Below are 27,791 nucleotides of genomic sequence, written 5' to 3' on the forward strand. Positions count from 1 at the left end.
CTGTGGCTCAGAAGGGAAGGATGAGAAGAGGCGAGCTGTGGTGATAGTGGATCCATTAGTTAGGGGAACAGAAAGGACGTTTTGTGGACACGAATGAGATTTTCTGATGGCATGTTACCTCCAGGTGCCAGTGTGCAGGATACCTCGGATCGAGTCCTTAGCATTCTTAAGTGGGAGGGTGAGCAGCCGGAGGTTGTAGTCCATGTAGGTGCCAAACATGAAGGTAAGAAGAAGGATGAAGTTCTGCAAAGTGTGCTCTGGATTTAGGTACTAATATAAAGTACAAGAACTCCAGGGTTCTGTATTGATGATCGCTACCCATGCCACGTGCTACTGAGGTCTGCAATAGGAAGATCATAGAGTTTAACATGTGGCTGATTTGTTGGTGTAGGAGGAAGTGATTCAGACTTTTGAACCATTGGGCTACCTTCCAGGACATGAGGGAACTGTGCAAAGAGATGGTTTGCACCTAAACTGCATGGCAACTAATATCCAACCAGGAGGGGTATTTAAACTATAGATACTGGGGTAGAGGAACCAGTTTAACAGGAGACACAGTCGAAACAGAAGTTGTTCATCCTATATAAAAAAAATCAAGAATAAAAAGGTTTCGCATAAGACCATAAGACATAGGAGCAGAATTAGGCCATTCAGCCCTTTGAATCTGCTCCACCATTCCATCATGGCTGATCCTGGATCCCACTCAATCCCATACACTTACCTTCTTGCTATATCCTTTGATACCCTGGCCAATCAGGAAAGGATCAACTTCCACCTTAAATATAAACATGGACTCCACTGCAATCTGTGGAATCCCTGTTCTGAGCTGCGTATATTTCAATGCAAGAAGTATTTTTGGAAAGGCAATGAAGTCAGGCAATGAATTCACATGTGGAATTATAATATTGCTGCCTTCAGTGCGACTTGGTTGCAGGACTGTCATGACAGGTAGTTTGGTGTTCTGGCTTTCTGTTGTTTAAGGCATTACAGAGTGGAGGGAGTGGGGGATTAAAGAGGGTGGGGGAATGGGGTTACTAGTCAGGGAAAATGTCATGGCAAAGCTCATAAGACCATAGGAGTAGAACTAGGCCATTTAGCCCATAGAGTCCACTCCACCGTCTCATCATGACTGATTCGTTTTCCCCCTCAGCCCCAGTCCTCTGCCTTCTCCACATATTCCTTCATATCCTGACTAACCAAGAAACTATCAAACTCTGCCTTAAATATACAGAATCACCTGACTTTCATAGATGCCTGTGTCAAAAAATTCCGCAGATTCATCCCTCTCTGCCTCCTTTCCATATCGACTCTGTCTAGGCTTTTTAGCATTTGATAGGTCTCAATGAGGTCACCCCTCACATTTCTGAATTCCAGTGAGTAGTGATTACATCCTTGGTTTTATATTCTAGTCCTCTTGAAATTAATTCCAACAATGCATTTGCCTTCCTCACCACCGACTCATCTGCAAATTAACATTGAGGGAATCCTGCATAAGGATTCCAAAGTCTCTTTGCATCTCAGCTTTTTGAATTTTCTCTCCTTTGAGAAAATAGTCCATGCTTTTCTTCTACCAATGTGCACGATAACACTCTTCCCAACACAGTATTCCACTTGCCACATCTATGCTGTCTTTGTAGAGAGGCCTTCAACAAGGCTGTCCGAGATTTCTTCCACCCCGCCAGCGATGATGGACCAGTTGTTCAGCAGACAGGACTCCCACCTCAGAATGCTGCTTAGGATAACCAAACTGAAACTCAAAGGGAGACATACTCTTTGAAGTGTGGCAAAGTTTTATGAGCAAACTCTGCCCAAAACAGATGAAAACTCAATGTGGATGGGTCGCCTAGCACAGGACTCCTGGTCCTGCTTTGTCATGAAAGGCTGACTGTAGACCCAATGAGCTGGTGGAAGGATTTCCAGTCCAGGAGGTAAACTTCCAGAACGGGGAAAGACTGTATTCTGAAGACATGTGGCAGCATAGTGTCGGCCTTCAACCAAGCTGAGGGAAACTGGTGTTGGGGCACAAAGTGTCAGGCTTAGAAAACCATTCCAGCACTACCACCATAATCACAGTGTTACCTGTTGGTGATCCAGACTGGAAATGAAATCTATGGAAATATAGCACAAGAGATGGGAAAGAATGGCAGCAGGCGTAGCAGCTCCTGTGGATATAATCGGGTTCTTTGTTCTATTACGTACCGTGGGTATCATGTGACTGTCACATGACCATGATGTAATTGAGGCTCTGCTGGGCATGATGTAATGGTCTTGTGATGGTGGAGTGATGTAATTTTCCCGCCATTGAGAGGTCATGTGATAGCCTTTTTCAACAGGGTATAAAAGGAGAAGCCCTCCCTGTGACACAGGTCAGTTCATGGCTTAATTTGTCAGTGACTCCGTTCTGCTGTGTATTTGATTTTATGACGCAGTTTCATTTTAAAAGTGGAGTTTTAATTTGTACTGTAAGAATCGTTGTGCCAGCAGTTCTGAAAATCACTGCCAGTTGAAGTCCAGTCGGAGAGTGAAGAATTATCAACGTTCGGAAAACCCGAAGGATCGAGAAAAGTTGGTGTTGTCGGCAGTAAAACAGGTTCGACCTTATTTGATCCTCATACAAAAGGAGTTAGTAACCTGCACCCTAGACAGTCACTGCTAAAGAGCAGAAAGGACTGGAGCAAGGTTTTGCCAAGGAAAGGTCAGTGCCTTTAAGCCATTTTATTTCCTCGTCATAAGTCCTTCGGGCAAGGCATATTTCGGCTGGGATCAGCAGTAACATCGTGACGTCAAGGAATTTGTTACTTCTAGAAAAATCTCTCCTAACTGACTGTATAAATCACTTGGACTTTTTACATTATCACTTTAAGAACTGTTTTTGCATTATTGCTTTAAGAACTGTTCGAGCTGCCATATAGCAGCCAACTTCCAGTTAAATTACTCGTTTGTTTACTTTTGGGTTTTGTTTTAGCAGTGCTTAATAAGTGTTTTATTTGTTATAAAAACCTGTCTCAATTCTATATTCATTGTAGCTGGATCGTAACAACTGGGGGCTCGTGGGATAAGTGCCGTTTTTGTGCTTAAATGTTTGTTTAATTATCGGTCAGTGTTTTGGAAAAGGGGAATACCTGATTCTTTTGTTTGATTGGCTTGTGGGTGGTATTCGGCAACAATGAATATTGACGACTTCCTGGCATCGCCAGATCCAGAGTTATTAGTGAAGGTGAAAAAAAGTAATGTATTTGAGATTGCTAGCAGGTTAGAACTTAAAGGTATTTCGAAGGTTACAACAAAGCCTGTAATTCGCGGAACACTATATAGATTCGGGTGTTTTTGATGAAGGGATTTTAGATAAGTTCCCTGTAAGTAAAACAGTGATCCAGTTACACCTGGAACAAATAGCATTAGAAAAGCTTAGAATAGAAGCTGAATTAAAACAGAAGTGATTGGAAACTAACTTGGAACTAAGTTGATTAGAAGCTGAAAATAAAAAGAAATAATTGGAAGCTGACTTGGAACTACGTCAGTTAGAAGCTGAAAATAAACAGAAGGAATTTGAACTTGCGATGACAGAATTAAAGTATGAGAATCAGAATGTGATTAAAGGCAAAGCACAACAAGTTTATACAGCTTTAACTGCTGAGCAAGCAATTAATTATGATATTGTGAAACTGCATATATTAAAGGCGTATGAGTTAGTTCCAGAAGCATATAGAGAAAGATTCAGAAATTTGAAGAAATCTGTGGAAAAAACCTATGTGAAATTCACCTACAATAAAGCTTTGCATTTTGAGAGATGGGTTTCCTCTAAAAATGTAAATTGGGACTATAATAAATTGAAGGAGCTGATTTTAATGGAAGAATTTAAAAGGAGCATCCCTGATGAAGTAAAGACATACTTAAATGAGAGGGACACTGCTACATTGCAGGAATCTGCTAAATTAGCTGATGAGTATGCTTTAATCCACAAGAATAAATTTCTTCAGGGCAGAACTTTTAAAAGGAAAAGTAACACAGAGAATCAAGGTAAACCTGAAATTAAATCAGAAGTTAGGGAGAAAGGTAAGGTGGAAGGAAAACCTGTAAAGGAAAGACAGTTAGTTCCCATTTGTAATTACTGCAAGAAACCTGGTCACGTAATAGCCAACTGTTTCCGATTGAAGAAGAAGGAGAAGGAAGCAGTCCCAGATGCTTGTGTGCAACATACAGAACCACCTGTAAATCCACAGGGTTTGATAAACACAAATGAAGCTTTGTTAGAGTCTGACCAAGTTAGGAAGGGATATGATCATTTTATAACTGAAGGATTTGTATCCTTGAAAGAAGGATCCACTTCGGTGCCAATAAAAATCTTTAGGGATACTGGAGCTTCTCAATCACTGATGTTAGACAGTGTGTTAAAGTTTAATGATGAGTCTGACACTGGTGAGGTAAACTATATACAAGGTGTTAGGAGTGCCCTTATGCCTATACATTTGCATAGAGTAAATTTAAGGTCAGGGTTAGTTACAGGACTTGTTAAAGTAGGACTACGACCTAGTTTGCTTGTGAAGGATATTTCTTTATTGTTAGGAAATGACTTGGCAGATGGACAAGTTTTTTCTGAAGTGTATTTGACAATAAAGTCAGAGGAACCACGGATGGATTCTAACACAGATTCCTCCTGTGTTGTAACTCAAGCTATGGCTAAAAAGCTTGATGTGCAGAATGAGGTTGTTACCCATGACTGTTCTAGTCAGGATTCAAGTTTTGAGGATGTGTCAGAAACTTTCTTACCTTCATTGTTTGAACAGGATTCTTGGAGTAAGTCTGACCATGAAGTTTTGTCTCTATCTTGGAAGGAGATGATAGCAGAGCAGAGTAGAGATCCTGAGATTATCAAATTAAAAGAACAAGCTCTTCTGGATAGTGAAATTGGTAAGGTGGCAGTAGGATATTATTTTGAGAAAGGAGTATTAATGAGGAAGTGGAGATCGCCTACAATTCCTGCAAGAGATGAATGGAAGGTTGTTCACCAGGTAGTAGTTCCTAAAGTTTATCGAAATGAGATTTTAACTTTAGCCCATAGTATACCCTTGGGTGGACATCAAGGGGTGAGGAAAACTGTGGACAAGATTTTAAAACATTTTTACTGGCCTGGTTTAAGAAAAGATGTGGCGACATTTTGCAGAATGTGTCATACTTGCCAAATTATGGGTAAACCTAATCAAGTTAATCCAGTGGCCCCACTGCAACCTATTCCAGCATTCAGTGAACCGTTTTCCAAAATTATTATAGATTGTGTAGGACCATTACCAAAAACAAAAACTGGCTATCAGTACTTGTTGACTATCATGTGCACTGTGTTTAGTCTTCCAGAGGCAGTACCATTTAGAAATATAACAACTAAAACTGTAACCAAGGCTCTTATAAAATTCTTTGCTTATTTTGGGTTGCCTAAGGAAATACAATCTGATCAAGGCAGTAATTTTATGTCTGGATTGTTTCAACAGATAGTTTATAAATTGGGAGCTAAGCAGATTACTTCATCTGTATACCATCCAGAATCGCAAGGCACCTTGGAGAGGTTTCATTCTACCCTCAAGACTATGATTAAGATGTATTGTGTGTAAAATGAAAATGATTGGGATGAGGGTATACATTTACTTCTATTTGTAGTAAGGGAGTCGGTACAGGAATCATTAGTTTCAGTCCATTTGAACTTGTATTTGGGCATAGAGTTAGAGGACCTTTGGCCTTATTAAAAGAACAATGGATTAATAAAGAGGTGCACACTAATTTGCTGGACTATGTTTTAAAATTTAAAGACAGATTACATAAAGCTTATAGCTTAGCTGGGGAAAATTTAAAATCGACTCAGGAGAAAATGAAAACCTAGTATGATAAAGAAGCTAGGATGAGGGCACTTAAGCCTGTAGGTAAGGTGTTGGTTCTTTTCCCAGTGCAAACGAATCCTTTACAAGCTAAATTTCATGGTCCTTATGAAATTATGTCTAAAATTAATGATGTGGATTATGTGATAAAAACTCCAGATCATAGAAGGCCAACACAACTTTGCCATATAAATATGATAAAACCATATTATGAGAAACAGTCTGCTACTATGACTGTTGTGGTCAATAATGATGAGTCTGATCTCACTGGGAACTTAATGGATGATTCATCTGAAACTCATTCTAAACCCAACGTTGTTTCTGTCAGATTACCAAAATCAACCATTCTGGAAAATATTGATGAGAAATTAGCTCATTTACAACCAGAGCAGAAGCAGCAGATGAAGCAATTAATTTTTAAATATAGGGATTTATTTCCAGACGTTCCTAGAAGAACTACAGTAGCTTCACATGAGGTAGATGTTGAAGATGCTTATATTGATGATTTAGTTACAGGAAATGATACTTGGGAAGCACATATTACTGCGGTGGAGAAATTATTTGAAAGGCTTTCAAAAGCTAACAACTATTAACTTAGCTAAAAGTGAATTCGGTCATGCCACTGACTTACCTTAGTTATGATGTAGGTCTGGACTTGGTTAAGGAAATACATCAAACTGCAATTTAGCAACAAAGGTTTGATGTTACAGAAGTACAATATTTTGATAACTCATATTAAAGACAAAGATAATGTGATTGCTGATTGTCTATCTTGATGTTGAATGTACAATGTAATTTTTTATAGTGATATTTTAACATTTGTAATACTCCTACTGTATAGTAAGTTATAAGATCCTGTATGATAATACTATGTATACTGTGTATGTTGTAAATTTGATACATTTGTATTTTTTTTTGTAAATAGTTAATTGTTAAAATTTTGTTCATGGCAGAGCAAATTTTTTTTTGGAGGAATGTGTTACGTATCTGTGGATAACTTGTGACTATCACATGACCATGATGTAATTGAGGCTCTGCTGGGCATGATGTAATGGTCTTGTGATGGTGGAGTGATGTAATTTTCCCGCCATTGAGAGGTCATGTGATAGCCTTTTTCAACAGGGTATAAAAGGAGAAGCCCTCCCTGTGACACAGGTCAGTTCATGGCTTAATTTGTCAGTGACTCCGTTCTGCTGTGTATTTGATTTTATGATGCAGTTTCATTTTAAAAGTGGAGTTTTAATTTGTACTGTAAGAATCGTTGTGCCAGCAGTTCTGAAAATTGCTGCCATTTAAAGTTCAGTCGGAGAGTGAAGAATTATCAATGTTTGGAAAACCCAAAGGATTGAGAAAAGTTGGTGTTGTCGGCGGTAAAACAGGTTCGACCTTATTTGATCCTCATACGAAAGGAGTTAGTAACCTGCACCCTAGATAGTCCCTGCTAAAGGACTGGAGCAAGGTTTCACCAAGGAAAGGTCAGTGCCTTTAAGCTGTTTTATTTCCTTCGTCGTAAATCCTTCGGGCAAGGCATATTTCGGCTGGGATCAGCAGTAACGTCGTGACGTCAAGGAATTTGTTACTTGTAGAAAAATCTCTCCTAACTGACTGTATAAATCACTTGGACTTTTTACATTATCACTCTAAGAACTGTTTTTGCATTATCGCTTTAAGAACTGTTCGAGCTGCCATATAGCAGCCGACTTCTGGTTAAGTTAGTCGTTTGTTTACTTTTGGTGTTTTTTTAAGCAGTGTTTAATAAATGTTTTATTTGTTATAAAAACCTGTCTCAATTCTATATTCATCACTGCTGGATCGTAACAGTTCTGACTGCAGATGTGACAGGTTGCCATGCACGATTTATTCTGGGTATTTCAATTAACATTGGCCCTAATATCAACAACACTGAATAGGTCAATGCCATTCGGGGTCTGGTATTCTTTCCTAAATTCCATTTCAATTATATTCTAGAGGGGCAAAGGAATCACAATTTCCACATTCTCTTCATGGAAACAATATCCCTTAAATTAGTAATTATTTTTAATGGATATGTAATTATACATTGTCAAATCTTTTCAGAACTATGGACTCTTATGAATATTTATGCACCAAATGAAAACGATGTAAAATTTATACAAGAGGCTTTTTTGAATTTGGCTGACACACACAATAAAATATTAATAGGTGGAGACTTTAACTTTTGTCTAGACCCAGTTTTAGATAGGTCAACAAAGGTTGTTACAAAACCAAAAGTAGCAAAATTAACTTTATCATTGATGAAAGATTTAAATTTGATTGATATATGGAGAAGAATTAACCCAAGAGAAAGAGATTATTCATTTTATTCAAATAGACATAAAACTTATTCAAGGATAGATTTTTTCCTACTATCAGTGAATATTCAAGACAGAGTGAAAAATATGGAATATAAAGCAAGAATATTGTCAGATCATTCCCCCTTGACAATGACAATGATAATGATGGATAAGGAGGAATCAATTTACAGATGGAGATTTAATTCAATATTATTAAAACATCAAGATTTTTGTGATTTTATGAAAAAAGATTCATTTTTTTTAGATACAAACTCACATTCAGTTGATGATAAATTTATATTATGGGAAGCGATGAAGGCATATTTGAGAGGCCAGATAATAAGCTATACTTCTAAAATTAAGAAGGAATATATGGTAGAAATAGATCAATTAGAAAAAGAGATTACAAAATTAGAAAAAGAATCTCAAAGATATATGACAGAAGAAAAACAAAGACAACTTGTTAATAAGAAGCTACAATATAATACACTTCAGCCATACCAAACAGAAAAAGCAATTATGAGAACTAAACAGAGATATTATGAACGAGGTGAAAGATCACACAAGATTCTTGCTTGGCAGTTAAAAACAGACCAGGCTTCCAAAATGATAAATCCAATTAGAACAAGTGTAAATAAAATTACTTATAAACCTTTAGAAATCAATGAAACTTTAATTTTTTTTATTCTGAACTGTATCAATCAGAATCACAAAATGATATTGTTGAGATAGAAAGGTTTTTTTATCACAAATAACTCTTCCAAAATTGAATTCAGAAGAACAGAAGGGATTAGATGTGCCTTTTACATTAAAAGAGGTCAAAGAAGCTCTAGGATCATTTCAAAGTAATAAATCTCCAGGAGAAGATGGTTTTCCACCTGAATTTTACCAAAAGTTTAAAGATTTATTAATTCCTCCTTTTATGGAGCTAATACACCAAGCAGAAAGAACGCATAAACTTCCAGAATCTTTTTCGATGGCTATTTTAATAGTGTTGCCAAAAAAAGACAGAGATCTTTTAAAGCCAACATCATATAGACCTATTTCTTTGTTGAACACGGACTATAAAATAATAGCAAAGATTTTGTCTAATAGATTATCTAAATACTTACCAAAATTAATACACATGGACCAAACAGGATTTATTAAAAATAGACAATCGGCAGGTAATGTAACTCGGTTACTTAGCATAATTCATTTGGCACAAAAGAGGGAAGAAATGAGTGTGGCAGTTGCTTTGGATGCAGAAAAAGCATTTGATAGATTGGAATAGGATTTTTTATTTAAGGTATTGGAAAAATATGGATTAGGAGTATCTTTTATAAAATGGATTAAAACCTTAAATACTAACCCCAAAGCTAAAGTGGTGACAAATGGCCAAATTTCAACATCATTTCAGTTAACAAGGTCAACTAGACAAGGTTGTCCATTATCACCTGCTTTATTTGTGTTGGCGATAGAACCATTAGCTGAATTAATTAGAACTGACTCAGATATTATGGGTTTCAAAGTTAATCAGGAGGAATATAAGATTAACTTATTTGCTGATGGTGTCCTGATTTATCTAACTAACCCATTGCATTCGTTGCGTAAATTATCTTCTAGATTGGAAGAATATGGGTAAATATCAGGGTACAAAATAAATTGGGATAAAAGTGAAATTCTACCCCTTACTAAAGGAGATTATAGTCAATGTCGATTAATAACTCAATTTAGATGACCGATAAATGGTATAAAGTATTTAGGTATAAGAGTTGATAATGATATAAAGAATTTATATAAACTAAATTATTTGCCATTATTGAAAAAAATTCAAGATGATCTTGACAAATGGATGATGTTACCAATAACATTAGTAGGTAGAGTCAATGCTGTAAAAATAAATATATTCCCTAGATTACAATATTTATTCCAAACACTACCAATACAATTACCGCAGAAGTTTTTTTAAGAGTTAAATAAATGTGTGAGGAAGTTCCTTTGGAAAAGTAAGACGTCAAGAATATCGTTGCAAAAACTGACATGGAAATTTGACCTAGGAGGGTTACAATTACCAAATTTTAAGAATTATTACAAAGCAAATCAACTTAGATTTATTGCATCTTTTTTTGATGAAGATAAACCGGCATGGATTAGAATAGAATTAGATAAAATAGGAGAAAATATACCAGAAGATTTTATATATAAATGGGAATCTAAATGGATACAGGAAAAGAAAGAATCTCCTATACTAAAACATTTGATTGATTTATGGAATAAGATAAATGTTGATGATGAGATAAAGAAATCTTTATTAGCAAAGAGACCTTTAATTCAAAATAAACTTATTCCTTTTACAATGGATAATCAACTTTTATATAACTGGTTTCACAAAGGGATTAGATATATAGGAGACTGTTTTGAAGGAGGTATATTAATGTCATTTGACCAATTAAAGAATAAATACAAAATATCAAATAACACTCCTTTCTGTTATTTCCAATTAAGGGCTTATTTAAGAGATAAACTGGGTCGAACAATGTTATTGCCGAAAGCTAATGAAATAGAAACTTTAATTCATAAAGGAAAAATTAAAAAAATTATTTCTGGTATGTATAATTTGATTCAAAAACAGGCAATTAAACAAGGAATTCATAAGTCAAGACAAAAATGGAAAACTGATTTGAATATTAAAATTGATGAAACAAGTTGGTCAAGATTATGTCTTGACAGTATGACAAATACAATAAATGTTCGACTAAGATTAGTACAATATAACTTTTTACATCAATTATATATTACACCACAAAAAATAAATAGATTAAACTCAAATTTATCTGATCAATGTTTTCGATGTAATTAAGAAATTGGTACTTTTTTACACTCTACTTGGTCTTGTTTAAAAATTCAACCTCTCTGGACAAATTTAAGAGTTTTACTGGAACAAATTATTGGAACACAACTTCCACATAATCCAACATTATTTTTACTAGGTGATATTGACGGGATATGACGGGAAGGCGGGCTCTGTCGTGGGCAAAGTACTGGAGGGTTTAACATCGGTAGCTGAGCGAAGGGCGCTGAGTAGGCTACGGTCAATTATGGATAACTCTGAACATCCTCTACATAGCACCATCCAGAGACAGAGAAGCAGTTTCAGCGACAGGTTACTATCGATGCAATGCTCCTCAGACAGGATGAAGAGGTCAATACTCCCCAATGCCATTAGGCTTTACAATTCTACCGCCAGGACTTAAGAACTTTTTAAAAGCTATTATTAATGCTTTTTGAGATAGTGATTTAGATGCATATCATATTTTTTACTGAGTTAAGTATTGTATGTAATTAGTTTTGCTACAACAAGTGTATGGGACATTGGAAAAAAAGTTGAATTTCCCCATGGGGATGAATAAAGTATCTATCTATCTATCTATCTAAAATCGAAATCCAAATTGAATAAATATCAGAAAGAATTCATAAAAATTGCATTGGCAGTAACCAAAAAGGCTATTGCAGTTACTTGGAAATCGGATTCATGCTTAAGTATAGATCGTTGGAAGAATTAAATTTTTAGCTGCATTCCACTTGAAAAAATTACTTATAATTTAAGAGATAAATATGAAATATTTCTGAAAATTTGGTGCCCTTATTTACAAAAGTTAGGATTAAATATATAGGTGCTCCAAAGATAAAATTATTGGTTATCTGGGGAAAGAGATAAATATACATATTACAGCTATTATGAACTCCAAGGAGCATGTGGGGATCTTCCCATATCCAGGCATTCTTTCTTTCTTTCTTTCTTTTTTCTTCTCTTTTTTTTCTATAGGAATATGTTAGGGGGAGGGGTTAAGGGTTGATAATTTTGTTTTCTTTCTGTAACCTATTTGAAAATTAAATTTAAAAAATGTATTTAATTAATAAATAGATAGATAGATAAATAAATAAATAAATAAATAGATAAATGGAAACAATATCCCCACCCTCCATCCTCCTCTCCACAATGGAAATATCTGTTTCTATTCTTTGATGAGGGTTCAACAACAAAAACTGAAAATGCTCCTACAGTATATTTGTCAGTGTGTGCACATGACTACGAACTCAGTGATTTAGTCATTGCTCAAAATGTACCAACCCATTCTGAAAATATGAAAGGTCATGACATGCAGACAGAGATGCATTGGGCTGGGACTATGACTGTGTCATCCCTGCAAATAAACAGAATTTCAACAGGAATGGAATGAAATATGCAGGAAACAAATAAAACAGCAATGGTACAGGAAAGAGGTTTAAAAACCAAGGATGAAGAATATCAGGGAAATTGCCTCATCCTCAATATAAGCAATCAGAATGGGACGCAGGACACAAAACTGCTTGCAGCAATCGTGCAGATTTGGAGCTGGATTAGCCTGTTCATAAATGTCGCCAACATTTCGTACATGTGCAGATATGCCATGGCCAAGGGAGCACGCCTTGTTCTTCAGATGGCTAAGAAAATTCATCATAAATCTGTTGCCATCAGACCATAGGCACTGGAGCATTGAGTCTGCATCCCGGAACCCAGTAAAAACCCATACTCTCGCATTCTTCCAATTTCTTCCAATTCCAATTCTTCCTCTACAATAGCATTGCTTTCTCAGTACAATATACTCTTCCACCTAAGTATTCCACCAAAGTACTTATTAAGATCATCTGCCATTTCTTTGACTCCCATTACTACCTCACTGGTATTATTTTCCAGTGCTCCAATATGAACTCTAAACTCCCTCTAACTCATATAACTGAAAAAGCTTTTGTGTTCCTGCTTCATATTTCACCTTTTCCCTTCTTATGGCTTTTCATTTGTTTTTTTTTTGGATTTTAAAAGCTTCCCAATCGTCCAACTTCCAACTCACTTTTGCTACATTATATGCCCTTTCCTTGGCTTTTATGCAGTCCTTATCTTCCCTTGTCAGCCACAGTTGTCTAATCCTACCATTTGAGAATGAAACCACCTTGGTTTCCTTGGCTGCGTAAGTCTAGGGAAGACAACCTCTGGCCCCGCCAAACTTGTGAGATTGAAGCTCGCTTGATCCCACCCCAAACCTTGGTTTGTGTGGATGCTCTGGCAGCACTCGGGCTGTATTCCCTGGAGTTCAGGAAAATGAGAGGGGATCTCATAGAAACATTCCGAATGTTAAAAGGCCTGAACAGATCAGATATGGCAAAGTTATTTCCCATGGTAGGGGAGTCTATGACAAGAGGGCACAACTTCAGGATTGAATGACATCCATTTAGAACACAGATGTGGAGAAATTACTTTAGTCAGAGGGTGGTAAATCTGTCGAATTTGTTACCATGAGCAGCTGTGGAGGCCAAGTCATTGGGTGCACTTAAAGCAGAGATAGATAGGTTCTTGATTTGGCAGGGCATCAAAGGGTATGGGGTGAGGGCAGGGGAGTGGGGATGACTGGAAGAATTGGGTCAGCCCATGATTGAATGGCAGAGCAGACTCGATGGGCCAAATGGCTTACTTCTGTACCTATATCTTAAGGTCTTATGCTCTTATATGCTACCCTGTTACAAATTAATGGCAATGAAATAACAGACAGTACACTGCATATGATTAAAGGAATTATATTTATTTATTTACAGAGAGAGGTTGAACAAGTTAGGACGTTATTCTTTGGAGTGTAGAAGGTTGAAGGGGGACTTGATAGAGGTATTTAAAATTATGAGGGGGATAGATAGAGTTGATGTGGATAGGCTTTTTCCATTGAGAGTAGGGGAGATTCAAACAAGAGGACATGAGTTGAGAGTTAGGGGGCAAAAGTTTAGGGGTAACACGAGGGGGAACTTCTTTACTCAGAGAGTGGTAGCTGTGTGGAACGAGCTTCCAGTAGAAGTGGTAGAGGCAGGTTCAATATTGTCATTTAAAGTAAAAATGGATAGGTATATGGACAGGAAAGGAGTGGAGGGTTATGGGTTGAGTGCAGGTCAGTGGGACTAGGTGAGAGTAAGCATTTGGCATGGACGAGAAGGGCCGAGATGGCCTATTTCCATGCTGTGATTGTTATATGGTTATAATTGGATGACACATATTCCACATCATCCCTCATCTTCAAGAATAACCAAAACAGGATGAAAGCAGAACAGACTGGTCTTACAGAGCTGCTATATGAAATATCTACATCATAACAGCAAAGATATGAACCAGGGTATTACACTCTCCTCCCACCACACATAGTCATGACCTCATAACTTTGAAATAATTTGTCATCCGGTAACTAATAACACTGTTTTCAAAGGAATTTTGTGATGTCAGAACATCCAATCTATTTGTAAGTGGTATTGAGATATCTCACTGGGGGGCTAGTTGCAACCCTCTGTTCCCCTAGTGCTACATAAGCCAGCCTATCTGGGGGCATCCTGATACTTTGAGACCTCCTCTTCCCATCATCTACTTAGAAACATAGAAACATTAGAAAATAGGTGCAGGAGTGGGCCATTCAGCCCTTCAAGCCTGCACCACCATTCAGTATGATCATGGTTGATCAGACAGACAGACAGACATACTTTATTAATCCCGAGGGAAATTGGGTTTTGTTACAGTTGCATCAACCAAGAATAGTGTAGAAATATAACAATATAAAACCATAAATAATGAAATAATAATAAGCAAATCCAACTTAGAACCCTATACCTGCTTTCTCTCCATACCCCCTGATCCCTTTAGCCACAAGGGCTATATCTAACTCCCTCTTAAATATAGCCAATGAACTGGCCTCAACTGTTTCCTGTGGCAGAGAATTCCACAGATTCACCACTCTCTGTGTGAAGAAGTTTTTCCTCATCTCGGTCCTAAAAGGCTTCCCCTTTATCCTTAAACTGTGACCCCTCGTTCTGGACTTCCCCAACATCGGGAACAATCTTCCTGCATCTAACCTGTCCAATCCCTTTAGAATTTTATACGTTTCAATAAGATCTCCCCTCAATCTTCTAAATTCCAGCGAATATAAGCCTAGTCGATCCAGTCTTCATATGAAAGTCCTGCCATCCCAGGAATCAATCTGCTGAGCCTTCTTTGTACCCCCTCTATGGCAAGAATGTCTTTCTTCAGATTAGGGGACCAAAACTGCACACAATACTCCAAGTGTGGTCTCGCCAAGGCCTTGTACAACTGCAATAGAACCTCCCTGCTCCTGTACTCGAATCCTCTTGCTATGAATGCCAACATACCATTTGCCTTTTTCACCGCCTGCTGTACCTGCATGCCCACTTTCAATGACTGGTGTACAATGACACCCAGGTCTCATTGCATCCCCCCTTTTCCTAATCGGCCACCATTCAGATAATAATCTGTTTTCCTGTTCTTGCCACCAAAGTGGATATTCTCACATTTATCCACATTAAATTGCATTTGCCATGAATTTGCCCACTCACCTAACCTATCCAAGTCACCCTGCATCCTCTTAGCACCCTCCTCACAGCTAACACTGCTGCCCAGCTTCATGTCATCTGCAAACTTGGAGATGCTGCATTTAATTCCCTCATCTAAATCATTAATATATATTGTAAACAACTGGGGTCCCAGCACTGAGCCTTGCAGTAACCCACTAGTCACTGCCTGCCAGACTGAAAAGGTCCCGTTTATTCCCACTCTTTGCTTCCTGTGTGCCAACCAATTCTCTGTCCACATCAATACCATACCCCAATACCGTGTGCTTTAAGTTTGCACACTAATCTCCTGTGTGGGACCTCGTCAAAAGCCTTTTGAAAATCCAAATATACCACATCCACTGGTTCTCCCCTATCCACTCTACTAGTTACATCCTCAAAAGATTTGTCAGACATGATTTTCCCTTCACAAATCCATGCTGACTTTGTCCAATGATTTCACCTCTTTCCAAACATGCTGTTGCTACATCTTTGATAACCGACTCTAGCATTTTCCCCACCACCGATGTCAGGCTAACCGGTCTATAATTCCCCGGTTTCTCTCTCCCTCCTTTTTTAAAAAGTGGGGTTACATTAGCCACCCTCCAATCCTCAGGAACTAATCCAGAATCTGAAGTGTTTTGAAAAATTATCACTAATGCATCCACTATTTCTTGAGCTACTTCCTTAAGCACTCTGGGATGCAGACCATCTGGCCCTGGGGATTTATCTGCCTTTAATCTCTTCAATTTACCTAACACCACTTCCCTACTAACATGTATTTCCCTCAGTTCCTCCATCTCACTAGACCCTCGGTCCCATACTATTTCCGGAAGATTATTTATGTCCTCCTTAGTGAAGACAGAACCAAAGTACCGGTAGTTATTCAATTGGTCTGCCATGTCCTTGTTCCCCATGATCAATTCACCTGTTTCTGACTGTAAGGGACCTAATTTTGTCTTAACCAATCTTTTCCTTTTCACATATCTATAAAAGCTTTTACAGTCAGTTTTTATGTTCCCTGCCAGCTTTCTCTCATAATCTCTCATAATCGAAATCATTTGCCAGTCTATCTTAGCTAATTCATGTCTCATACCTTCAAAGTTACCCTTTTTTAAGTTCAGAACCTTTGTTTCTGAATTAACTATGTCACTCTCCATCTTAATGAAGAATTCCACCATATTATGATAGACTGGCAAATGATACTTCAAGGGTTGACGGTGGATATGCAATGGCAAGCATTTAAAGATCGCATGGATGAACTACAACAATTGTTCATCCCAGTTTGGCACAAAAATAAACCAGGGAAGGTAATGCACCCATGGCTGACAAGGGAAATTAGGGATAGTATTAAGTCCAAAGAAGAAACATATAAATTAGCAAAAAAAAGTGGCACACCTGAGGACTGGGAGAAATTCAGAGACCAGCAGAGGAGGACAAAGGGCTTAACTAGGAAAGGGAAAAAAAGATTATGAGAGAAAGCTGGCAGGGAACATAAAAACTGACTGTAAAAGCTTTTATAGATATGTGAAAAGAAAAAGATTGGTCAAGACAAATGTAGGTCCTTTACAGTCAGAAGCAGGTGAATTGATCATAGGGAACAAGGACATGGCAGACCAATTGAATAACTACTTTGGTTCTGTCTTCACTAAGGAGGACATAAATAATCTTCCGGAAATAGTAGGGGATCAAGGGTCTTGTGAGATGGAGGAACTGAGGGAAATACATATTAGTAGGGAAGTGGTGTTAGGTAAATTGAAGGGATTAAAGGCAGATAAATCCCCAGGGCCAGATGGTCTGCATCCCAGAGTGCTTAAGGAAGTAGCTCAAGAAATAGTGGATGCATTAGTGATAATTTTTCAAAACACTTCAGATTCTGGATTAGTTCCTGAGGATTGGAGGGTGGCTAATGTAACCCCACTTTTTAAAAAAGGAGGGAGAGAGAAACCGGGGAATTGTAGACTGGTTAGTCTGACATCGGTGGTGGGGAAAATGCTACAGTCGGTTATCAACGATGTGACAACAGCACGTTTGGAAAGAGGTGAAATCATCGGACAAGTTCAGCATGGATTTGTGAAGGGAAAATCATGTCTGACGAATCTTATAGAATTTTTTGAAGATGTAACTAGTAGAATGGATAGGGGAGAGTGGATGTGGTATATTTAGATTTTCAAAAGGCTTTTGACAAGGTCCCACACAGGAGATTGGTGTGCAAACTTAAAGCACACAGTATTGGGGGTATGGTATTGATGTGGATAGAGAATTGGTTGGCAGACAGGAAGCAAAGAGTGGGAGTAAATGGGACCTTTTCAGAATGGCAGGCAGTGACTAGTGGGTTACTGCAAGGCTCAGTGCTGGGACCCCAGTTGTTTACAATATATATTAATGATTTAGACGAGGGAATTAAATGCAGCATCTCCAAGTTTGCGGAAGACACGAAGCTGGGTGGCGGTGTTAGCTGTGAGGAGGATGCTAAGAGGATGCAGGGTGATTTGGATAGGTTAGGTGAGTGGGCAAATTCATGGCAGATGCAATTTAATGTGGATAAATGTGAGGTTATCCACTTTGGTTGCAAGAACAGGAAAACAGATTATTATCTGAACGGAGGTCGATTAGGAAAAGGGTAGGTGCAACGCAACCTGGGTGTCATTGTACACCAGTCATTGAAGGTGGGCATGCAGGTACAACAGGCGGTGAAAAAGGCAAATGGTATGTTGGCATTCATAGCAAAAGGATTTGAGTACAAGAGCAGGGAGGTTCTACTGCAGTTGTACAAGGCCTTGGTGAGACCGCACCTAGAGTATTCTGTGCAGTTGTGGTCCCCTAATCTGAGGAAAGACATTCTTGCCATAGACGGAGTACAAAGAAGGTTCACCAGATTGATTCCTGGGATGGCAGGACTTTCATATGAAGAAAGACTGGATCGACTAGGCTTATACTCACTGGAATTTAGAAGATTGAGGGGGGATCTTATTGAAACGCATAAAATTCTAAAGGGATTGGACAGGCTAGATGCAGGAAGATTGTTTCCAATGTTGGGGAAGTCCAGAACGAGGGGTCACAGTTTAAGGATAAAGGGGAGGCCTTTTAGGACCGAGATGAGGAAAAACTTCTTCACACAGAGAGTGGTGAATCTGTGGAATTCTCTGCCACAGGAAACAGCTGAGGCCGGTTCATTGGCTATATTTAAGAGGATGTTAGATATGGCCCTTGTGGCTAAAGGTTCCAGGGGGTATGGAGAGAAAGCAGGTACAGGGTTCTGAGTTGGATGATCAGCCATGATCATACTGAATGGCGGTGCAGGCTCAAAGGGCCGAATGGCCTACTCCTGCACCTATTTTCTATGTTTCTTATGTTTCTATGTTTCTACACCATTCAGACAGGCCAGCGCATCCTCAATTCTCGGGACTCTATACTGGTCATAAGACCATAAGATTTAAGAGCAAAAGTAGGCCATTCGGCTCATCGAGTCTGCTCCACCATTCAATCATGGGCTGATCCACTTCATCAAGTCATCCCCGCTCCCCTGCTTTCACCACAAATACCCTTTGATGCTCCGGCTAATCAAGAACCTATCTATCTCTGTCTTAAATACTCCCAATGACTTGGCCTCCACAGCCGTTCGTGGCAACAAATTCCACAGATTTACCACCCTCTGACTAAAGTAATTTCTTCGCATCTCTGTTCCAAAAGGATGTCCTTCAATCCTGAAGTCATACCGTCTTGTCCTAGAATCCCCTACCATGGGAAATAACTTTGCCATATCTAATCTGTTCAGGCCTTTTGACATTTGGAATGTTTCTATGAGATTCCCCCTCATTCTCCTGAATTCCAGAGAATACAGCCCAAGAACTGCCAGACGTTCCTCATACGGTAACTCTCTAATTCCTGGAATCATTCTCTGGAATCTTCTCTGAAACCTCGTCAATATCAGTATACCTTTTCTAAAATATGGAGCCCAAAACTGCACACAATACTCCAAGTTGGTCTCACGAGTGCCTTAGAGAGCCTCAACATCACATCTCAGTTCTTGTATTCTATACCTCTAGAGATGAATGCCAGCATTGCATTCTGTTACGTACCCTGTAATGGGTCAAAAGAACCAGCAGAAATGGAACACACCTGGAGTCTGGTTTTGTTGTTAACAAAACACTATTTTATTAGTAACTACTTAATATAGTAATATAAAACAAGATAAAACAAACAGGTTAGCAGAGTTTATGCATATATAAGTGTGGAAATATAAAACCCCAAACTTCTTCAAGCTTAGGTGATAAGTGATACAGTCTTATGATGGCATATAAACAAAGTCAGTTCAGCTCGTGATATTGAGTTGAGTAGAAATGAGAAGAGAGAGAGAGAGAGAGGTGATTTGTTATCTTAGTAAGCTGATGCCATCGATCTTCCCTTTGTCCTCCGAAAACCTCTTAAGGTCACCGACTGTGACCGCGCTAAGGGTACCGTCTTCACACGGTAAAGCTATCAACCCAGGCAAGGATTAACATACCAATAGCCTTCCACCGGTCACCCCTTTTCCACACTGCAAGCAAAACCCACCCTTTTCTGGGCACTCAAAACTCATCCAGTGTCTATTTCTTCTGTATTTCTGTGTGTCTTCTGTGTGTGTCTGCCAGAAAACCAGCCTACTTTGTATATATCCAAACATGCTGAACACCAGCTGTCCATCATAAAGCTCCGCCCTTCCATCACCATAGCAACTCGCGAGCTGCTCGATGCCTCTCTCTCCAAATCAGTGTCACACATTCTCTTTTTAACGGCACAGTCCATAATGAATAAACCTTAGGATCTCACCACACCTTTCTCCTTTTGGGAAAAAATTTGATCAAGGAGCAAAACCTTTGTCTAACTATAGATTATACAGCTTGAAGCAATACATGTGTAACTATCAGGTAACATAGCAAAAACGTATACAAATTTTAACTTAATATCTGGACAAACAATCTGCTATAGTGTTGTCAGTACCTTTTACATGTCTTATTTCCATGTCATATTCTTGCATGATCAGACTCCAGCTTAGTAACCTTCTATTCTTATCCTCCATTTTATTCAGAAACACTAATGGATTATGGTCAGTGTAAATCACAAGTGGTTTCTGTGCAGGACATACATAAACATCAAAATGTTGCAAGGCTAAAATGTGTGATAGCAACTCCTTTTCAACAGTAGAATAATTTTTTGATGCGCATTAAATTTCTTTGAGAAATAAGCTACAGGATGTTCAATATTATCATCATCCTTTTGCAACAATACTGCTCCGGCAGCTTTGTCACTAGCGTCTACCACTATAAAAAATGGTTTAGTACAATCAGGTGCTTTGATCACAGGTTGATACCACAGAATAGTTTTCAGGTGTTCAAATGCCTCCTGGCACGGCTCACTCCATACAGATCTTTCACTCTCCTCTAGCAGTTTCGTTAGGGGGGGAGCAATATCTGCAAAGTTTTTTCAATACTTACAGTAATACCCAACCATTCCTAAAAACCTTCTTAAAGCTTTCTTGCCCGTTGGAACGGGAACCTCAGCAATAGCCTGAACCTTGGCCAGCACAGGAGCCAGTTGGCCCTGGCCTACTACATAGCCAAGGTAAGTAACAGCAGTGCAGCCAAATTCACTTTTAACGAGGTTGATAGTAAGATTGGCCTTGGAAAGCCTAGCAAACAGCTTGTCTACTGCTAAGATATGCTCTTCCCACGTGTCATTCCATACAACCAAATCATCAATATAAGCCCCTGTATTTTCTAAACTTCGAATCACAGAATTAATCATTCTTTAGAATGTCCCTGGAGCATTTTTCATTCCAAAGAGTAAAACAATATACTCATACAGCCCAGATGGTGTTACAAATGCAGAGATTTCTCTAGCCCTTTCTGTCAAGGGAACACACCAGTATCCTTTTAACAAGTCAATCTTCGTAAGGTATTTGGCCTTCATAAGGCCTTTCCCACTTTATCAATACAGTCATCCATTCTGGAGATAGGATAAGCATCTGTCTTGGTCACTGCATTAACTTTCCTGTAATCAGTACAGAATCTCATGCTGCTTAGGCACAATAACACAGGGTGACGCCCAGTCTGAGGTACATGCGCTAATGATACTGCTTGTCAGAATGTATCAGATTTCTTGTTCTGCCATTTTACTTCTAATTCATTCTGTAAGGATGTTGCTTAATCGGGTCAACTTGATCTACAATTACATCATGCACAGTAGCTGTGCTTTGCTTGGGAATGCCAGGTATCAGGTGTTACATACCCCATGGGTATCTTGTGACTGTCTTATGACCATGATGTAATTGAGCATCTGGTGAGCATGATGTAATGGTCTTGTGATGGTGGGGTGATGTAATTTCCCGCCAGAGTGAGGTCATTTGATGTAATTTTCCCGCCAGTGAGAGGTCATGTGATGGCCTGTTCCAACAGATATAAAATGGGAAAGCCTTGCTGTGACGCAGGTCAGTTCATTGTTTAATTGGTCAGGTACTCCGTTATGCTGCGTATTCATCCCATGACACAGTTGTGTTTTAAAGTGGAGTTTTAATTTCTATCTTAACTCTCAGAGGTTATTGCCGGCAATTTCGCCACAATGCGGCCAGTTTTAGTCCAGTCGGAGAGTGAAGAATTTATTGAAGTGCAGGAACCCAAAGGATCAAGTAAAGTTGGTGTCGTCGGTGGTAATACAGGATCGACCTTATTGAATCCTCATTCAGATGGTAGTAACCTGCATCCGAGATAGCCCCTACATTGTGAAAGCAGAAAGGATTGCACACAGCATTATTCACCAGGGAAAAGGTCAGTTCCTTTAAGCCGTTTTTTATTTCCTTCGTCATAAATCCTTCTGGCAAGGCATATTTCGGCTGGGTTCAGCAGTAACTTCATGTCGTTGAGGAATTCATTACTTCAGGAAAGACTCTCCTAATTGACTGTGTAAATCATTTGGACTTTTGCATTTATCACTTTTAAGAACTGTGTTTGCATTTATCACTTTAAGAACTGTTCAAGTTGCCATATAGCAGTTAACTTCTGGTTAAGTTAGTCATTTGTTTACTTTTCATTTTTATTGAGCAGTGTTTAATAAATGTTTTAATTGTTTATAAAATACCTGTCTCAATTCTATATTCCTTGTTGCCATATCATAACACAGGGAATAAATCCTCCTACTTACTAATTAATTCCTTCAATTGATTTAGCTGGTCAGGCTCCAAATGAAGGACTTTACTGTCAATGTTTTCCAACCCAACAGAATTCCTGAGCCTTGTTGAAACCATACAGTAACTTGTTTCTGTTATGTGGCTGGCAACAATGAATATAGAATTGAGATATCCACGGGGTATGTAACATTACAATTATCTGATACCTTGTTACCAGTCTCCACGACTCCACTTTTTCATAACAGTACTCACAGGTGCTGTCTCTGAGTTATGATAAGGCTTTAACATATTTATGTGTACCACTTGAGTAGCCTTCCTTCGGTCAGGAGTCCTAACAACATAATTCAAAGTGTCAATTTTCTTAATTATCTGGTATGGTCCATTAAATCTTGCTTGGAGGGCATTGGTCAGGAGGGGGAACAGCATCAGAACCTTATCTCCAACATGATACATCTGTTCTCTAGCTTTTCTGTCATACTAGACCTTCATCTTCCTCTGAGAGTTCTGCAAATTCTGCTTTGCAAGGTCACAAACCTTGTTAAGTCTATCTCTGAATTCCAAAACATAATTGAGCATGCTTACACACACCTCCTGATTAGACCACTGTTCTCTGAGTAAAGTTAATGGTCCTTGGCCCTGTGACCGAAAACAAGTTCAAACAGGCTAAACCCTAATGATTCCTGAATTTAGTCTCTGACAGCAAACAAAAGTAAAAACACATCTTCATCCCAGTCTTTTCTATTTTCCACACAGTATGTTTTAATCATTGTCTTAAGAGTGGAATGAAACTTCTCCAAGGCTCCCTGGGACTCTAGGTGATAGGCAGATGATAAAATGTGCTTAGCTCCCAGTTCACCAACTATCTGCTGGACTGTTCTTGAGGTAAAGTTACTACCCTGGTTGGATTGAATCTCCCTGTGCAGACCAACCAAAGTGAAAAACTTGATGAGAGCTTTCACCACAGTTTTAGCCTTGACAATTCTGAGAGGAACTGCTTCGGGGAACCTAGACGCAGCACACATAATTGTTAACAAATACTGATGGCTAGCTGCAGTCTTTGGCAATGGGCCAACACAATCCACTATGATTCTAGAAAAAGGTTCAGCAAAAGTAGGTATTAGCTTAAGTGGTGCTACGGGGATGGCCTGATTAGGCTTCCTGACAACTTGGCAGGTGCGACAGGCCCTGCAAAAACTCACAACATCTTTCCTTAAATTAGGCCAGTAAAATTCTTTCATAATCCAGTGTGCTGTCTTTCTCACTCCAAAATGTCCACCTAAAGGCATATTATGAGCCATGTTTAAAATTTCAGCCCTGTAAGCTCGGTTGTACAGGTGAACAGGATGACAGTGAGTGTCTGGAACACTTCGGAGTGGGATGTCACCCTCAGGCAGGTGATGCTAATGGCGCACCTCTTCCCGGTGATGGTAATGTCTAGTGGTCCTGTGAGACAAGCTGGGAGGAAACTCTCTCCGAAAAGAGGAAAGATGACTGCTGAGTCATTCAACTCTGGGGACTCCCTGGTACCTGAAGAAGAGGTTGATAAAGAAAATGTTGAAAATGGAAGATGTTTTTCTACTGATGAGTTTGGTGTGGGTTGTTCCAAAAGTATTCGACACACCATCCGGGTGACACACTGGATGAGTTTTGAGTGCCCACAAAAGGGTGAGTTTTGCTCACATTGTGGGAAAGTGGTGACCGGTGGAAAGCTATCGATGTGTTTAACCCTTGCCTGGGTTGATAGCTTTACTGCGCTAAGACGGTACCCTTAGCGCGGTCACAGTCGGTGACCTTAAAAGATTTTCGAAGGACAACAGGAAGATCGACAGCATCGGCTTACTTGGATAACAAATCACCTCTCTCTCTCTCTCTCTCTCTCTCTCTCTCTCTCTCTCTCTCTCTCTCTCTCTCACTCTCTCTCTTCTCAATTCTACTCAACTCAATATCACGAGCTGAACTGACTTGGTTTATATGCCATCATAAGACTGTATCACATATCACCTAAGCTTGAAGAAGTTTGGGTTTTTATATTTCCCCACTTATATATTGTTATGACCTCAGCCCCCTCCTTTGTGAGAATCGCAAGAGCCCTAGTCAAGGGGGGGGGGTCAAATGACCCAAGAGGGAGAGAGACGTGCTGAAGACCACGTTCCCCCGGGAAACAGAATAAAGCGACTCTTTGACTATTGTCTCATGAAGACCACGTGTAAAGCCCTCGGGCAAAGTGGGCTGGTTGAGAGAGAGATTGACACCGGCGATCCCGTGAGGAAGTATAAAGGAGGGTCTGGGGGGGGGGGAGGACCCCCTCAGACACACCAGAAGACACGCTAGAGATCCTGTGACAACGTTTTGATAGCAACAGCCGGTGGTGGGGTTCGTGTGCATCTTTTCCTTGCCTGGGATTGGCGACCCCACAACGGAAGAATGGCTTAGCTACAGGGGAGGCCACCGATGAGCGTTCATTCCCCCAACGAGGCTCCGACAAACCGAACTCCTACAGGTTGGAAAACCTGTCGGGTAACTGTTTCATTCAATTCTCTCCCTCTCTTTCTAACAAAAGTGCACCAACGCGACACCACGACGATGGCAGCTGGTGGAACTGCAGTGACCGTAAAAGACTTTTAGATATCCAGTAAACCATATATATCTACATTACCCCTAGACAACGATAGAGCTTATTTCTGATTGATTATTACTATACCTGTGCTTTAGATTGAGTTGTGACGACGTATATGATCTGAATGTTTTGTATTAACCATACGTTTGTGCCCCTTTATAAATAAAAACGTTTGAAAATAGTAGCATCAGGCTTCAGCGGACCCATCTATCTTTGCTGGTAAATTACCCGGTTACTGGGGAACGTAACAAGTGGGTTGCTCGTCCCGGATTTGAAACCAAAGGGGAGGGTCAGTGAATCGGGCTGTAAGTCCAAACTTAAATCTGGTTATGCAGGTAGCCAGACAGGAAACCAGCAAAAATGGATGTGGGTGAATTTATGAGAAATCCGACTGTAGAGGCGCTAGGGACGGCCACCAAATCAGACTTGGTAAATCTGGCAAAGGGGTTAGGCCTCGCAGAGGTGAGGTCATCAATGAAAAAGCAGGAAGTGCGAGGGGTCATAAATCAGTATTACATTGAAAAGGAGGTGTTTGCAGCGGAGGATTTGGAAAATATCCCCGAAAAGAGATTAGTGAGTGGGACAGATCAGGTAGAGTTGGAGAAAGTAAGGTTGGAACATGATCTTCAAGTAAAGCAGCTAGAAGCAGCTGCAAAGGAAAAGGCTGAGGAACGAGCTGCAAAGGAAAAGGCTGAGGAACGAGTTGCAAAGGAAAAGGCTGAGGAACGAGCTGAAAGGGAAAAGGAACGGGCTGCAAAGGAAAAGGCTGAGGAAAGGGAGCAGGTGTTCAAACTAAAGGAATTAGAGATGAAACAGGGTCATGAGCTCCAGCTAAAGCAGCTAGAAGCAGAAGCAGAAGAGAAAGAGAAACAAAGGAGCCATGAATTGGAGCTGGACAGGCGAAAGCAAGAGCGAAGAGCTCAAGGGCAAGAGAGAGAGGAGGGGTTTCTTGCTTTTTGAAAAGGTGGCAGTGAATCAGAAGTGGCCCAGAGAGCAGTGGGTGGCGTTGTTACAAAGTGTGTTACGAGGGGAAGCACAGCGGGCATATGCCGCGTTGCCCCCAGAAGGGGAAGGGAATTATGATCAAGTAAAGGAGGCCATTCTCCGAGGTTATGAGTTAGTACCTGAGGCGTATAGACAAAGGTTCCGAAATTTAAGAAAAGGGTGGAATCAAACGTATACCGAGCTAGCCCATGAGAAGGGTGTGCTCTTGGACCGTTGGTGCACCGCGGAAAAGGTGGCCGAGAATTATGGGCGTCTCAGGGAGTTATTTTTGATTGAGGAATTTAAAGGTTGTGTTCCGGAAGAGATCCGAATGTATTTAAATGAGAGGACGAATCAGTCCATCTCAGAAATTGCTAGGTTCGCAGATGAATATGCCCTAACCCACAAGACAAAGTTTTCCTCGCCAAAAAGTTACCCGAGAGACCATCGGAATGGTAGGGAAAGCCCGCTGGCTGAGGCGGAGATCCCGCCGGGAGCTAGCAGGAAAAGTGAGGATAACAGGCAGGAAACCTGGAGATTTCCTGGTTTAACCTGTTTTAATTGTGGAAAGGTGGGTCATATTGCATCTAAATGCTTTACTCAGAGAAAGGAGCCAGAGAGAGAGAGAGCAGCGATCCCTATCAGGTGTGCAGTGGTAATCAGAAAATCAGCAAGAGGGTCCCAGGGGAGCAGACAGCGCGAGGGGTCGGAGATTTATCTGTCACACGGAACCGTGTCTGTGAGGAAGGGGGACCCGCCAATTCCCGTACGGATTTGGAGAGACACGGGGGCGGAGCTATCATTAATTAGCCGTAATGTATTACAATTCAGACCTCCGACGGGCGAGGTAGCCCTGAGAGGAATAGGAAAAGGGACAGAAAGGGTGTCTTTGCGTAGGGTCATTTTGGATTGTGAGCTGGTGTATGGATCAGTTGAAATGGGGGTGCCATCAGAATTCCCGAGAACTGACGTGGATGTCCTCCTTGGGAACGATTTAGCAGGAGGAAAAGTTTGGTCGGCCATGACTATGACCCGCCGACCAGTGCGTGTTGAGGCCCCACCCATAGAGTCCCCGAGCTATCCCGCATGCGCGGACACTCGCAGCCTGTCGAGGGCAGCAGCTGAGAACGGGAGCAGTTTAAAATTGGCCAGTTTTGATTTGGCCCAGACGTCTTTACCGACCCTGTGCCACGAGGGTTTCGAGGGTGGTAAAACGAGGAATAGTACTGTAAAAGGGGATAAAGAAGAGAAAGGAGAGAAGGTAGATCCTCCCTTAGCGAAGAAAACGGTCCTAGAGGTAGGAAATAAAGATGAGAAACAGATAAAGCTGTTAAAAGGTACAGGGTTGGACATGGATGATCTGTCTGGTTTGGCAGGACTGTTTGAAGAAGTTGAAAATTCTAAAGGTGTTCCCAATAATGAAATGAGGGCAGTCCTAGATGAAAAGGATG

This window comes from Hemitrygon akajei, chromosome 11, assembly GCF_048418815.1.
Source record: "Hemitrygon akajei chromosome 11, sHemAka1.3, whole genome shotgun sequence".
NCBI classification, from domain to species: Eukaryota; Metazoa; Chordata; class Chondrichthyes; order Myliobatiformes; family Dasyatidae; genus Hemitrygon; species Hemitrygon akajei.